This window comes from Rousettus aegyptiacus, unplaced genomic scaffold, assembly GCF_014176215.1.
Source record: "Rousettus aegyptiacus isolate mRouAeg1 unplaced genomic scaffold, mRouAeg1.p scaffold_m13_p_1, whole genome shotgun sequence".
In the NCBI taxonomy this organism is placed as follows: Eukaryota; Metazoa; Chordata; class Mammalia; order Chiroptera; family Pteropodidae; genus Rousettus; species Rousettus aegyptiacus.
In genome coordinates this window covers 61265387-61280078 of record NW_023416284.1, presented here as the reverse complement: position 1 = coordinate 61280078, position 14692 = coordinate 61265387, and positions in this window count along the sequence as shown.

The window sequence follows — 14692 nt, the reverse complement described above, 5'->3', positions numbered from 1 at the left end:
GAGTACCTGATTGGAGTCACTATATATGTGCATATATAATTATCATAATTTTCAGGTCTAGAATAGTGGGAAAACCAATATGCTGAATATCTGTCTGTGGAATCTAACTCATGGTGAGACTCTTCTTACATTATTGTCAAATAAAAACTCTTTCTGGTGCACTAGCACCAGAGCCGATCCATTCCTAAAAAGAACACAACTGACTATTTTCTGAAGCAGAAGATGTTTTAAAACACCAGGGAATGTGGAATTGGGGGCAAGGGGTAAGGCTTTGCTTTGGTGGATACTCACATCTCTTGGTACTCTATACTTTGATTATTGCTTCAGAAAGGGAAGATGGAAAAGGATCCTCAGTGAATATAGTCTAAAGTTGACTGAAAGAGTAGTAGGCAGGTCATTGAGAAAGCATAAAATTAAATACTGGTGATACCTAACATTTATTGAGTACTTCCTATGTTCCAGGCACGGTATTAAGTTCTTGCTTAGTACTGTGATCTAATTTATTTCATCTGACAGTCTTTGAAATAGATACTCTTATTTCTGCATATTTCTCTGATAAAGAAAAACAATTCATAGAGTGGTTAAGGAAATTGCCTTATTTACTGACAGACCTGGTTTTGGCATTGGCCTATATGACTCTAGGTCTCAGTCTCTTTACCTTGAGTGTTTAGGTAATGAGAAAATTGGTACCAAAGGAAATTGAAGGCATTAGGGTTAAAAAAGTATTATAAACCATCCTTAAGACTCAAAAGCTACAAATATTTGTGACAGTAAAGTCTATACCCCCCAACCCTAACCCCCCCCCCACCCCGAACTTCTTAAGATATAAACTTACCTACCAATAGAGAGCATAGCTCTCTCTCTCCTCTATGTGGTAACTGTGATAATGAACTTGGTTGGTACATTTCTTTATACTTTCTCCACATATATATATTTATCCTTAAAACATTTACCTTGTTTTCTATTGCTTTTAATTAGATTCTGATATAATTATGTCTTTAGAAATTGGAGAATGGAAGCCTTGAGAGAAAATAGAAATCATAGAGCTCATCTCCTATGGAAGTGTGTCATGCGATGTTAAGACTGTTTTACAGATTTTTGGTATTTTCTCAGGACTGTATTAAAGGTCTGAGTGATTTTGTCAGCATATTTTCAGGGAAAATGTTTCTGAACCACAAGTACACAAAACAGATCTTAAAACAGTTGCCCTTTCCTGTAACTAGGGGCAGAATCAAATTTGCCCTCTTGTCTGCACTGTGATTGTCAGAATGGCTAATTTTCTTTGATTCTGTGTTTTCTGGCATTTGGAAAGTATAACCCAAGAAGTTAAAATCATCATCTTTGCTTGGTGCTCTGTGGCAGCTGCCTGCCTGGTGGCTTCTGGTAGTTCCGTGAAATGTGTGGGCAGAGGAACAGAAGGGCTGAGGAAGGAAATAGAATGACTGGAATAGCATTTGCCGGCAGAATGTTGGTAGCTGAAGGTGGAGTATATCCAGAGGACACTGTTTGGAATATTTTAAAATCACAGGTGCGCTTCTGCTCCCTGCAATTTAAAGACACATTGCAAATGCAATTTGTATAACTGTTTAACAGAGTGGTTATGTGGCTTTCTTATTTCTAAGTTGGGGTTCTTGTGGGCCCTCCTTAGGCAAAAGGAAGATGAGTTGTGCTGTTATTCCAGAAATAAATGTTTTAAAGGAACTCTGTTTCTCCAGCACCTGGAAACTCAAGAAACTGTAGGAACTCAAGAACAAGAAAGAGTTTTTGAAAAAAGAAAAGAAAAGAAATGTTACATTTTCCAACTTGAGGCTTAGCCAGTTGTGTACAAATTTGTACTTATGTATGTTAGCCCTACCACACTTATCTAGTTCAGCTTTGAAGTGGGTCATGTATATGCTAAAGATTGCTTCATACATAGGTGAATTCTGAAAATGCTTTCAGAGGTGAAAGGAAAGAACTTCCTGTGCCAACACCTTTCATTTATTTACTAAAATCTGAAATTCCACCAGAGGAATTTTATATAAAGGAATAGAAAAAGGAAATAAAAGAAAATTTCCTTAAAGTAGTGATGCAAAGTTTTAAAATTATCCATCACTCAATAAACTTTTTTGAGTACTTTCTCCAAATATGCATATTTATTGATTCATAAATTATGTATATACTATTGCATGAATATTTTCATACATAATAGAACATATGCAAACATTTTAACTGGAGGAGACAAAAGTGAAATAAAACATTATATTTAGTGATGGTACGAAGTCTTTTCTTTCACAAAAATTATTATCACTGTGGTTATATTCAAACTTTTGGATCATCTTGGTTTAATCCTTTGTAATGTAGCTGAGTCTGGTTCTAAATTTAGTTTATTTAAAATTTTCTTTTAATGTCTGTTATAGCAAAAAAGAATATTTCATCAAGCAAAAAAGAATATTTCATCAAAGTATGTAGGTAAAATTTAAAAAGTCATCATTGTGACTGCATTTACTAATTTGTGATACCCAGTTTCTAGTTCTCTCCACCATTATGCAAGCATTTGTATTGGTCCAGGGCAAGCAAATGGTCATTTTTTAAAGATGCTAATCAGTTGCCTTTGCAAACTAATTTGAAGGTATACATTCTTATATATTTAACACATGAATTTAAATCCCTCTGAGAATTTCGATCTAGAGGATTTTTAATCAAGTTACAATTCTATTTTCAAGTTGTTAAAAAGTATGAAAATATGGGAGCTTTTTATAAGTGACAGACATATCATTTTGGTAGTAAAATCATATTAAAATGGAAATGATTCTAAATATCAATTTTTAAATATTCTTTCTATAGTCCAAGTTTTTAGTGTTATATTTTTAATACAGTGATTTTCACCCACAGTTGAAACATCAAATTAAACTTTAAAGGCCAGATTAAGTATGCTGTTTTTCCCAAAATAGTCAGCAAATTCATACTCCTTGACTTTTTGTAAATGAAAAATGCAAACATTGTGTGTGTGTGTGTGTGTGTATGTGTGTGTGTGTGTGTGTGGTGTGTGTATGTATGTGTGTGTGTGTGTGTGTGTGTGTATATATATATATATATATAAATAATGTCATAAGATTCTCTAGTTCTTGGTTGTGAGATATCAGCTAACTTTTGTGTGGTACAGAATGTTTTTTGGAGGCCCTTTCTGTTTCATTGCAGAGAATAATAAATATTTTACTATATTTTAAAGGTTTTGTGGTTATCATGGTTATTGTCAATAGTTTAGGACTTTGACACTTTAGCTCCAACTTTTTTTTTTTGCAGTGATAGCTTATGAATGATGTCAGTGAAAAGGCATCTTTTGCATACATTTTAAAATCTCACATTTTATGAGGCTTAGTTTAGTTACAAATTGATAACATGTAAATCTACTTAAGTCTAAGCAAACAGCACAGTATCACAATAAACTGTAAGCAGTCTGATGCGGCCCTGTCAACCCTTCTGTATTGTGGACTTCCTTCTTCTCTTAGGTTACTTCATGTAAGTTCTGTGACATATCACCACTTGAAAGGCAGACTGAATGAGGTACTAGAGCCAATCTATATTAAATATTAGTAAAACTTTTAGTTTTCTTGCATGAAAAATACATATGAATGGAACTAATTTTTTCCTTATCTTCCCTATTATTCCCTGTATATACCCCAGATTAGATGCCTTTATAACATTGGTCCTGTCATAATGTAAATCTGTTTAGATGATAGCAGTATGTGAAGAAATTATGTTACTTAGTAATAATTAATTCAACTTTTTTGAAAATAGATTTCGATAGGGTGATTTGAACCCAAAGGATGATTGGTTACCATCCCTTGGGTTATGAACATAGCCTGGCATTCATTCTGAGTTCTAAATCTAAGTGTTCAAGTAGCTTCTCTGGGCTATGCCATTTTCCAATGGAGATAGAAGGGTTTGAGCTGTTAAACTGTGTTAAACTAAGGTCTCATACCAGGTTAGTGGCAAAATCAGTATTTTCAAAATCTCTATAAATTCCCTCAGGACAGCTACGGGGCTTGGTAATTTTCTCCTCCTTTTTCTATGTTGAGCCTGGCAGCAGAAGTAGGGAATTCTATTTTGTTCACTGTGTTATTTTAATTTCTATGATGGTAGTGCCATCACTTTACCTCTTTCTTCCATTTTCTTCTTGTTTTCCTTCACAACATTCTCTTTTGAAACATTACCACCAGACACAGAAAGTCACTACCAGTAGGTCACATTTGTGATGGTATGTACCATCACAAATGATCACTATCAAGCAGCATAATTAGATCATGGTTCCTTTACAGTTGACATTGAAAGGAATAAGATGAGCATTTTATGACATTTTTGAGCTTATGTGTCTCTCGACATCTATCTGTTCACTGGAGAAAACATATTCTTTCTTGATGAGTAAAAATACATCTATTTTCTGTAAATCCTGAAAACAATTTCAGTTTATGTTACACTCCATAAAATTAAAACAAAACAAAACAAAACAAAACAGAAAACGCCCTTAATGTAGCACATGTAAGATAAAGTCTATACTTCGTTTGTGCTAAATCTGATGCTGATGGATGAAAACCTATTAGAGGAATGTATTCACCATGCTTGGACACTTTGCTGTTAACAGTTTTCCATATCTCATTTTTCTGCTGTGAGTCTTGTTTTAGAAAATTCAGATTAGATGATGAAAGACTGGGTATAAATTCTACCAAAAAAAATCCCCCCAAACTTGTATACTTTTTAAATTGATGTAACACACAAATGAAAGTAGTTGGTGGAGAGGAACTGAAAACAGTATATTACCTAAGCCTCTATAGAATCCAAAGAAGCAAGTCTGATTACAGTGGCCCTGTACCAATTAAAAGTAGTCCATAGAAATAAATTCTATAAAATATTATTAACTAGGGAATGGCTAGTCTCAGTGAAAATTCTGGTTTATGGTACTTTAAATACATACCTGATACTCAAATATAATAATACTGTACTTATGGAGAACTCAGATATTTAGCATATTTAGTCATCAAAACTAGACTCTAGAATTTGAGAGAACATGGAAAAGGTCTTATTGTCAGTGCAGAAAGCACCGGTAATGTACTTTGCAGAAGAGCATCTGAACCATTGTGTATGAAATAAGGCACTTTATTAGAAACACCAGGGATGTCCAGATAGCAGATAATGAACAACAAGGAGAAGAAGAAAATGAAGAACTATTAAAGGCTAACATAAGTATGAAAATTTGACATGACTTAAAAAGTGATCCCATAAGACATATTACAACTATTTTCATGGTGATAATGTTGAATAAATAAAAATGGATTAAATTATGCTCAGTGTATTCTGTTTCATAAGGCAGATAATTGTGCAATATATTTTTCTAAGTTCTTTCAAAAAGGATTAAATAATAGTAATTTGAACTTACTGAGCATCTACTATGGAACAAATATTGATCTAAAGACTTTTTTTATGCATCACTTCATTAAATCCTCAGAGCACTAAGAGTTATCATTTTTATCTTCATTTTACAAATGATGAACTGAGACAGAAAGACATTAACTTGCTCAAGGTAGAAGCAGAAGTAAACTCAGACAGCCCTCACGTTTAACTGCCATGTCAAACCTCCCTAATTAAAATAAATAAATATTGCTGCTTAAAGTCAAAATCTTGTTGTCTGGAAATTTTACTTGTATGAATTCTTGCTGATGCAATATAAATGAGATATTTATGCATATATTAAAATACTTTAATTACAAGTAGACTCTGATTATGTTACCTGGTAAAGTCTTTCTGAGACGGTTTTAGTGATAGATAAGAATGTTTTTACAATTAAAGCTTTGAATACTTTCTGTAGGTAGAGATTTACATACAGAAAGATAGCTTCAAGGTTGAGAACTTGCTGTCAAGATACCTAGGAGGATACTGAATCTATCCTAGAACCTGAGATTTACAGAATCATTAAGGCTTGTTTATGTTATTCTTCTGCTTTTCAAAAACATTTTTTTATAGACAGTACAAAGGTAAACTTTAACTTTGCTCCTGTCAGAATTATCTAATTTCTAATTAGGGGAGCTTGATTTAATGAGATTTTCCTAAGTAGTTTGATAAGCCTTGGATGACTGACTTTAAGTAAGTGATGGTTTATTTTTTTTTACTAGTTAATCATTTGCTGCTTTCATAATTGATCAGTCCAGCATTTTTCATAGAACTGGGTAATTAGGCATTTGTTATAGACATTAGGGGACTCTGAGATGAGAGATAAAAAAGGAGACCTCAAAAGAATTAAATGAGCTGATGTGCTCCCTCACTCCTCCAGAGGCTGCAAAGGGGTAGTGGAGCCTCTGCAACTAGAGGCCTGCCCACGACGATGTGCATCATCGCTAGGCAAGGGATTCTGCTCACTACCTCTGTTCAGTATTGAGCTTGTTCACACATCGGTGCTAGCAGTTTGGTGAAGTTAGTGCTAATCCTAACCTCCAAAGCAATTGCATTTCTTCACAGATTCTTTTTGTGTACAGAAGACCATTGCAAATCACTAAAAAATTAAAGAGGAGGCAGCTATCTGAAAATGTATTGGTTATCATATTGTTACAAGATGATGAAGGGAACCACAGAGTAGAATATCCTGAATGTCTGCAGTAGTTTCTCTGAATTGGTTAAGTTTAATTAAAGTCTTTGAAAGTTATCATAGAGCAGCAAACAAAAAGACAATGTTTGCTACCAAGAAGTTGATTTAACCTTAATTATTTCATCCCACATATGTATTAGTCATTTTCTTGAATTTCAGTAAAAATATTTCTAGCAAATGACTATCTTCTGGATTTTCCAATTCTCTACACATCCATGGAGCACACCAAACTCAGGAGGCAATGCCTTTGGGGAGAGCCTGTTTTGGTAGCTTGGAGAATTTACTTCAAACGAACAAAAGACAGCCCAACACAAGCTACAGTTCAGCTCTCACACATATAAACATGAGCTCCCACAACCCATTTCTTTTAATGAGTAATGAATTACCTCCCCTGTTTCCCTGAACTTCAGCCTTTTTCCAAAGGGCTATGCAGAAAAGTGCATTGATGTGAAACAACCAGGTAAGATGAGACAGTCCGTTCAGCCCATGTTATTAAAGAAATTGGTTCACCTTTTTGATTCTGTGTCATTGTAGTTTCAGCCATTCATTTGTTCAATAAGCAGTTTAGTATGTTCTGGGAAATAATGAATATTGATCATAAAATCGATCACTTATTAAGAAACAGACTAAGGGAAATTGTTTATCCAATCAATTGTAATTTTTGATTTGTTATTTATATTTTCCAATTTCATCCACCCCTCCCTGAGGCTCTCCTGTTCTTAGGAACACCAGGGAAAGGCATGTAGACACTGGCTGGAACTTATGAAAGAGCACAAAACCCAATATATTTATTATAGATCACGTTGGCTGAAATAGCCCATAATAGAAGAGAATGTGATTGAGAACTGCAGACACACTGCCTCTTGCACCTGTGGCTATTGGGCTGAAACTTTATATAGTAATAGAATTTGCTAAAAAAAGAAAAAAAAAAAAGGATGTGCACTTACTGTTCCTGATATATAATCTAGCTGGTTTGTGCTTTAGAAGACAAAACAGTAGCACACAGTTAAAATTTCTGTACAAGCTAACATTGATTTTTAAGTAAGTCCGAAAGTGGTTGATTACATTAGATACAATACGTATGATATTTGTTTTACTGAAAGGGTTCCTATTTTTGAAATATGTTTTTGGTATAACAAAAATGAAATTCTTATTCTTAGAATTTTCTGAAGCTGTAACAACGAACATGTGCCCAGCTGGGGCAGTTTTGAAATAACTAAGTGATGTAATGTGTAGATGGATCTGCCAGGGTACAAGGGGTGCAGAGAAAACACATATATCCTTCAAAATTCTGGGAAAAGGGGCCACCATTCTCTTGTGGAAAATATTGATGAGTACTTTGATGAACCCTCTGGGGAAAGATTGAGCGAGTCCTGCTATGAAGCAGCAGACCTGATTGCCATTCTAGATGCCTTGTTAAAACGGGGAGTGAATCAAGTGCAACCTCAGAACACATATGCTTCCAGTTTCATTTTGCACGTACGTGGAAAACCAGGGCTAAACTAACCTCATCTTTAGCAGAAGTGATTCCAACTTTTTGCCCTTTTCCTATAGTTCATCTAAGGTAGAGAAAATGTAAGGACACCCCCAGTGGCTAATTGACTTTCCCTGGGACTGGTGAGCGCCAAGTGAATATATTGCTCATGCTCATAATTCATCTGAAATATGATTTTGAATATCCCTCTAGCTGGCTGCAGACACTAATGAAAATTGCCTCTCTCTCTTGCCCTCCAGTTTTCCAATCTTCTTAAGATAAGAGCCCTTCCTTTACAGAATATGTAGCAGATCTAATTTCCAATTGAAGTTTCAAGTTTACATGTTTAACGAATACCTTAATGGCTGCAAAACCTGGGAATTCTTTGTTAAAGAACAAAAGGATTATCAAATTTATTTTTCTAGTTGGACATCCCACTTGCATTTTTCTTTACACTTGATAATCATTGTCTTTCACCTGTTTTTATCTATTACCTTTACACCTTTCCTCTGTGAACTAGTTTTCAATTTGGTTAGTTCAAATGTCTCCTTGCTGTAAACCTGTTTCACTACAGGAGTGAGAATTAATATGTAATTTGAGAATAATTTTATGATCAGTGTGTCATTGTCCACTGAGTCATTATGACTATTTCTTCAAAAATGATTCCTTTGTTAAACTGCTTCATGTCTTTTTATTTCCTCCTTCTTATTTGTTTTCTCCTCTTTTTCACTCTATTCTCTGAACTAGGTAATGCTTGAAGAAAGAAGCAACAATGATTCTCAAATCTTTTAATTCTTTTTTTATCTTATACATTATATGACTTACCTGCAGTATTTGATATTTCTGGGCCATACCACCTTCATTTGTTCATCCAACAAATATGCTCTGAGAGCCTATAATGTTCCAGGCACTCACTGTATCTAGTTCTTGAAATGTGTCCATGAAAAAAAAAAAATAGAACTTTCTGCCCTTACATTCTAAAGGAAGAATGCAAAACATAAGTAGTTGATATACTAAGTAAGAACAGTATTATCGATCGTAAAACAGGACTTAGGTAAGTCCAGTGAGATGACTCAAAATTAAGAGGACACTCACTCTCAGGGTTGGCACTTGTGCTACCTTACTTCTTTAAATTTTGTTCCCTAGATATCTCACTTGAACATTTCAAAAAAAGGGGCCAGTCAGGGCAAAGGCCCAAGTGCAGGAGTATGCCTGCTAGGTTCTAGGAGGAGAAGGAAACCAGTGATGGAGCAGAGAGAATGAGTTGGAACGAGCAGTGGGCAGTAAGATTGGAGACGTAACATGGGGAGAGGCCGTGTTGGGACTGGCAGTTGTCGATGATTGTAAAAACTTTGGCTTTAAAAGACTGGGGAGCAAGTGAAGGGTTTTAGGGCAGAGAACTGATGTCATCTGCCTGACATTTTAAAAGTCTCACTCTGACTGCTATGTTGGTTTGAAAACACTGGGGGACAAGGGTCGAAGCAGGGATGAGTGCAGCAATCTTAGGCAAGAAGAGACAATGGCTAGAGCCAGACTGATAGAAACAGCAATGGCAAAGTGGTCAGATTCTGAAGAGATTTGGAAAGTTGAGTCAACCTAATTTGCCAGTAGATTAGACACAGGGTGTATGCGAGAGAAAGCTAGGAGTCAAAATTTTTTTGGCCTCTACAGCTGAGCCACGTGAAACTCCCTCCTGCTCTGACTTCTAGGACAGCATTTTTCCAATTTTCATTTCTAGGTTTCTGACTTTGTTGTCTTCTTCACACATTCCTTTCCCTGCTTCTGCCTCCTGGTCATAGGCCTTACCTCTGCTGTTTCCTCAGGCTTCTCTCTATGTGCTCTCATTTCTGTCACTTCTTGAATTCTATCTTGAATGCCTCCCAAATTCATGTTTGCAGACTTAACCTCTCCCTTGGGTTCTGGCACTGTGTATCTCCAGATTTCTGTCAAAGCCACCATCATCCTCCCAGTCATTCAAACTTGATACACTTTGTCTTTGTGGGATGAGTACTTGTATAATTACATAAAGAAAACTTTCTTCACTAAGATTCTTCTTGGGTAGAATCCAATTGCAAGAAATGTTTGGAAAAGTCCATTGAGATCGATGGTGAGACCCTCACAGGGTTGCATGGCTAACAGACATGGTGTCTGGGTCCTCTCTGAGGTTGAGAGTCCCTGTTAGATGGATAGATACTGAGCTCTAGGTTTTTCTAGGCATGGGTTTTAGGTGGGGGTGGGGAGCTGAGCTATGCAAAACCTGGGCAGTAGCCTGGTCAGGACTGCACTGCTTTGCATAATAAAGGACTAATGAATTTTAAATCATCACTGGAATAATACGGAAAAGGGAGACAGATGCTTACAAGGCTGGATACTATGTGAGAGAATGGAGAGAGAGAAAGGCAAAGTAAAATTTGACATAAATCTTGTGGTAGGTATGAATGAGGAAAAAATAAGTATCTGGGGATTTTGAAGCTATTGAGAAGAGCTAATTTCTGCATTACCCCACTCCTCTCATCCCACTATTAAAGATGGCTACCCTGTCTCAATAACGTCACACATGCCTTTTCTTCTTTTCTTCTCTATGGTCAACAGATTTATTTTCTCTCATCTGGAAATATGTGGTGAGGTCATATTAATTGATCTCCCTTCCACTTGCCTCTTTCTTGACCGGTATAAACTTCGTAAAACTTCAGATTAATTACCTTAAGACACAATTAAGATCTTATTAGAGAGGGAAAGAATGATGTTTCATCAACAGAGGGGACAAACAGAGGTGACTCTAGCCTGAGTGCAATTTTATTGGCCTCAGACAGATGGCACGTTTCCTCCCCCCACCATCTTTAATTTGAATGGTTTTATGTATTCATTTTGCTATAGTTTTCACTACTCCCTGTTAGAACACCCAGTTTGCTTTACTCAGTCAACATTGATTGGATGTCTCTGAAGTCATTCGAATTTACACTCTTTGAAGTTAAAACCATGAGCATTGAAGTTAGACAGATGTGAATCTGAACCCAGCTCAGCTACTTGCTCTGTGATCTTGAGCAGACTCTGGGAGCAACATGAGCCTTAGTTTTCTCTTAGGTAAAATGGGAACAAAAATATTTATTTTATTGTGAGGTTTTAATGATTGTGTAAAATTATATTAGCATAGAGAAAGCCCTTAAAAATGTAGTAATTAATTTTATGTCATTTCTCTATAACTGAAGCTTCCACAAGTTCCTATTGTCATCCAAGTAAAGAAATCAAACTTATGCTAGGCTCTGGACCCTAATGCTTTGATCCTGATGTCTTTTCTAGTGTCATGTCCCTCTATATTTTTATGCACACTTTATCCATCAGCATATTTTCTGTCCTTCAAATAGGCCTCATTTATGCCTGTTTCTATGGTCTTATTCTTGCTTTTCCCATTTATTTATATGCCCTCTTTCCAAATCTTCACTTGCCATCCACCTACTCACTTTTCAAGACCCAGTCAAAATAGTTCTTCATGAAGACAGTTCTCTTTCCTACAGGTAGAAGTCATCCCCATCCCTCACCAAGACTTGGTAGCCAACTCAAGGTGTGGATTACACCTGCCTTGCATCTTGAGAATTTAGTTTCTTACTTCCTAGATTGTCAGCTCTTTGAAGTAAAGACCGTGTTTGTTTCATTCTTGTAAACATCATGGTGCCTTGAAGTCTACAGTTCTCTCTTTCTCTCTCCCCAAATTGTTCCCGGGTGCCTAATCTGTGTGGGGCTCCAACCCTATACTTGGTGCTCAGTACAAATATATAAGAAATGTGTTTATGTTGGAGAGGATGGCACAGCAGTATGCCATTCTGGTGTGGCAGATTTGATTAGCCTTTACGTCTCCCTCTGCTTCCACTCCCCTTTTATCCCACTGCATTTACTGATGGCTTTTCTTTCTGCTCTCATTTTCTCTATCTCATGGCTTCTGTTTAATAGTAGCTTCTACTGCCATATGGCTTCTGCTATTTCATAGCTTCAGATTATTGCCCATGTGTTGTATCTTTTGGGTGCGTGGCACACTATTCTTTATGTATGTCTCCATATGACACCTTCGAACCTCCCAAGGTGAAGATCTGATTGATTATTTTAGTGTTCAATATGTAATGACCCTACTGGTTAGAGCTTTGCACAAAGTCACTGCAGGGGCTTCCTTACATCTCTTCCATAGCAGCTGATTTTGGTACAGGTGCTAATTCCTGGTCCAAACATTTAGAACACAAATTTCATAAATAGAGGCCTCAAAATGCAGAGTAACCCATTTATGAGTAACTAGACATAGCTTCTTTATTTAGAAGACTGTGGGTCTAATTAGGTTTCTGGGTGAACATTTAGCTATTTACAAATTGTTTAATTTAGAAAATATTTTTAATTATTTGTTTATAGATTATGTCTGTACAAGACAACATGAATTGGAGATTTCAGTTCTCTTATGAAGTTTCTCACTATAGGTAATAATATCTGATGATGTATGGGGTATCAAAGAATCATAGCACTGAAAGGGGTCTCAGAAATCATTTGGTCTAGAGTTCTTAAACTTCTTGATTTCAGGGCTATTTTATAACCTTAAAAATAATTGAGGACCCTACAGAGCTTTGGTTTATGTGAGTTGTATCTATCGTTATTTGTGGTATCATGTTTTTAAAATTTTCAAATGTTTATTAATTTATTTAAAAATATTAATAAATACATTATAAATAAAATAACATAGTTTTGTGAGAAATAACCCTTTTTTATTAGTGAGAAGAGTAGCTTTGTTTTACGTATTTTTTGTAAATCTCTGGTTTCAGGAAAGAGAACTAGATTCTTATATCTGCTTCTGCATTTAAACTCAAGCACATTAAAACTTTTAAGAGTTTATTTGAACATACATTGATTCAGATTGTGTAGCTGTAAACCCAAAGTGGTTGGGGACAGACACTCCACTGACAAGAACTAGGGACAAGCTTTTTATAGGGAAGAGGCAGAAGCCAAGCAAAGCAATATTTGATTGGCTATTGCTTAAGTAGTTGCCTTATTTGGGAAATCTTACTTGGCTGTTTGTGATTAGTCGTTCTTAAGTTTCACTTTCTCAGATTCGAATGTATTGACTCTGGCTTAGGTTTTGAATTGCTTATGTGGGCTATCAAAGCATTAGAGCCACCTCAGTCTAATGACCTCCTCATGCAGCTTCTGGAAATTCCACTGTATATTTGTGAGCAAATGAGAGTAAAATAGGCAAATAATGTCTTAGTATACTTAGAAATTGTTTTTATCTCACAGACACCCTGAAAGAGTTTCAGAGACCTCTATGGTCCTTGGACCACATTTTGAAAGCAATTAAAAAAATCTCATTTTATGGAGGAGGAAGCCAATGCTCAGAGAAGTGAAGTGACACCTAGGGACACAAAGTGAGTTGATGACATAGCTGGGGTTAGAACTTGGGTATTCTGTTTTTTTGTTTGTTTGTTTTTTTTTTTTTGTCATACCAAGATTTGAGTGCCAAAAAGTCAGCTTTGCCCACATTGCAATCCAAGGAATTGACATAATGCCAGGTCTCTATCTTCTTATTGCTGTAGACACTTGGCTTCATATAGTTAATTGGGTCAGGGAGAGAAAGGTTGGTGGTGTTACACAGATGGGTGGTGTCAGAAGGGAGGCAGGATTAGAACACAGGATCCAGGAGACCTTGTCCATTTGTTAACCCATATGTCTTGGAGTTTCACTCTAAAGACTTATGTACTAAAGGTTTACTGTAGAAAATAAACAAACAAATCAGAACTAAGAGAAGATGACTGGTTCACACCAGTTCTTTTCTCAGCATTTTCCAGGTTAGATCAGAGGGGGCAACGCCAGAAACACCAGTCTCCATTATCGCCTTTAATTTCCCCTGGCCCAAGACTGGCATTGTCCCTTCCCTTTGCTGTGCTCTTGGCAGAAAGCCATTCCCTCATGGTTAGACTTAATTGGAATCCACACCAAAGGGAGATGGGACAGGCTGCCATGTTGTGGCACTTTCCTGAGCCAGTTCTTTGGGGAATGTCTGTGTTCAACTGATATAATGATGTAATACAAGTTTTATGGCATATTGCATGGCACTAAAGGAGGAATGCAATTTTAAAATTCTTTAATTTTAAGGAAACAAAAAAGAACCATATTTTTATTCAATTTTTACTTGAAGATATATATGTATGTATAATACGTATATATGTGTGTGCTTGTCTCTGCGCGTATGTATATGTATATATGTGTATATATACACACACATACACATACATTTCATCCTGAAGTTAAAAGGTCTCTAGATAATTATAGTAATAAACACCCTCTTCTTAGAGCAGGTGCATATGCTTTTAGAGAAACATCTAAAAAACATCGAAATTTGTTCAGCTTAAACTTGGAATTTAAATTGTGAGCTTTCTAACTGACAAAATATATATGTTTTAATACCTAAAAACCTTCTAATTATCTGAATAAATGATTAATTTCTAGAAGTTTTCAAATTCAAAAATAAAATGCTATTTGTGTATTAAGTATATATTTTTCCTCTTTGAATGAAGAATTCCCATGTTATGTAATCTTTACACCTCATGACTTAAAATGCAAATGCT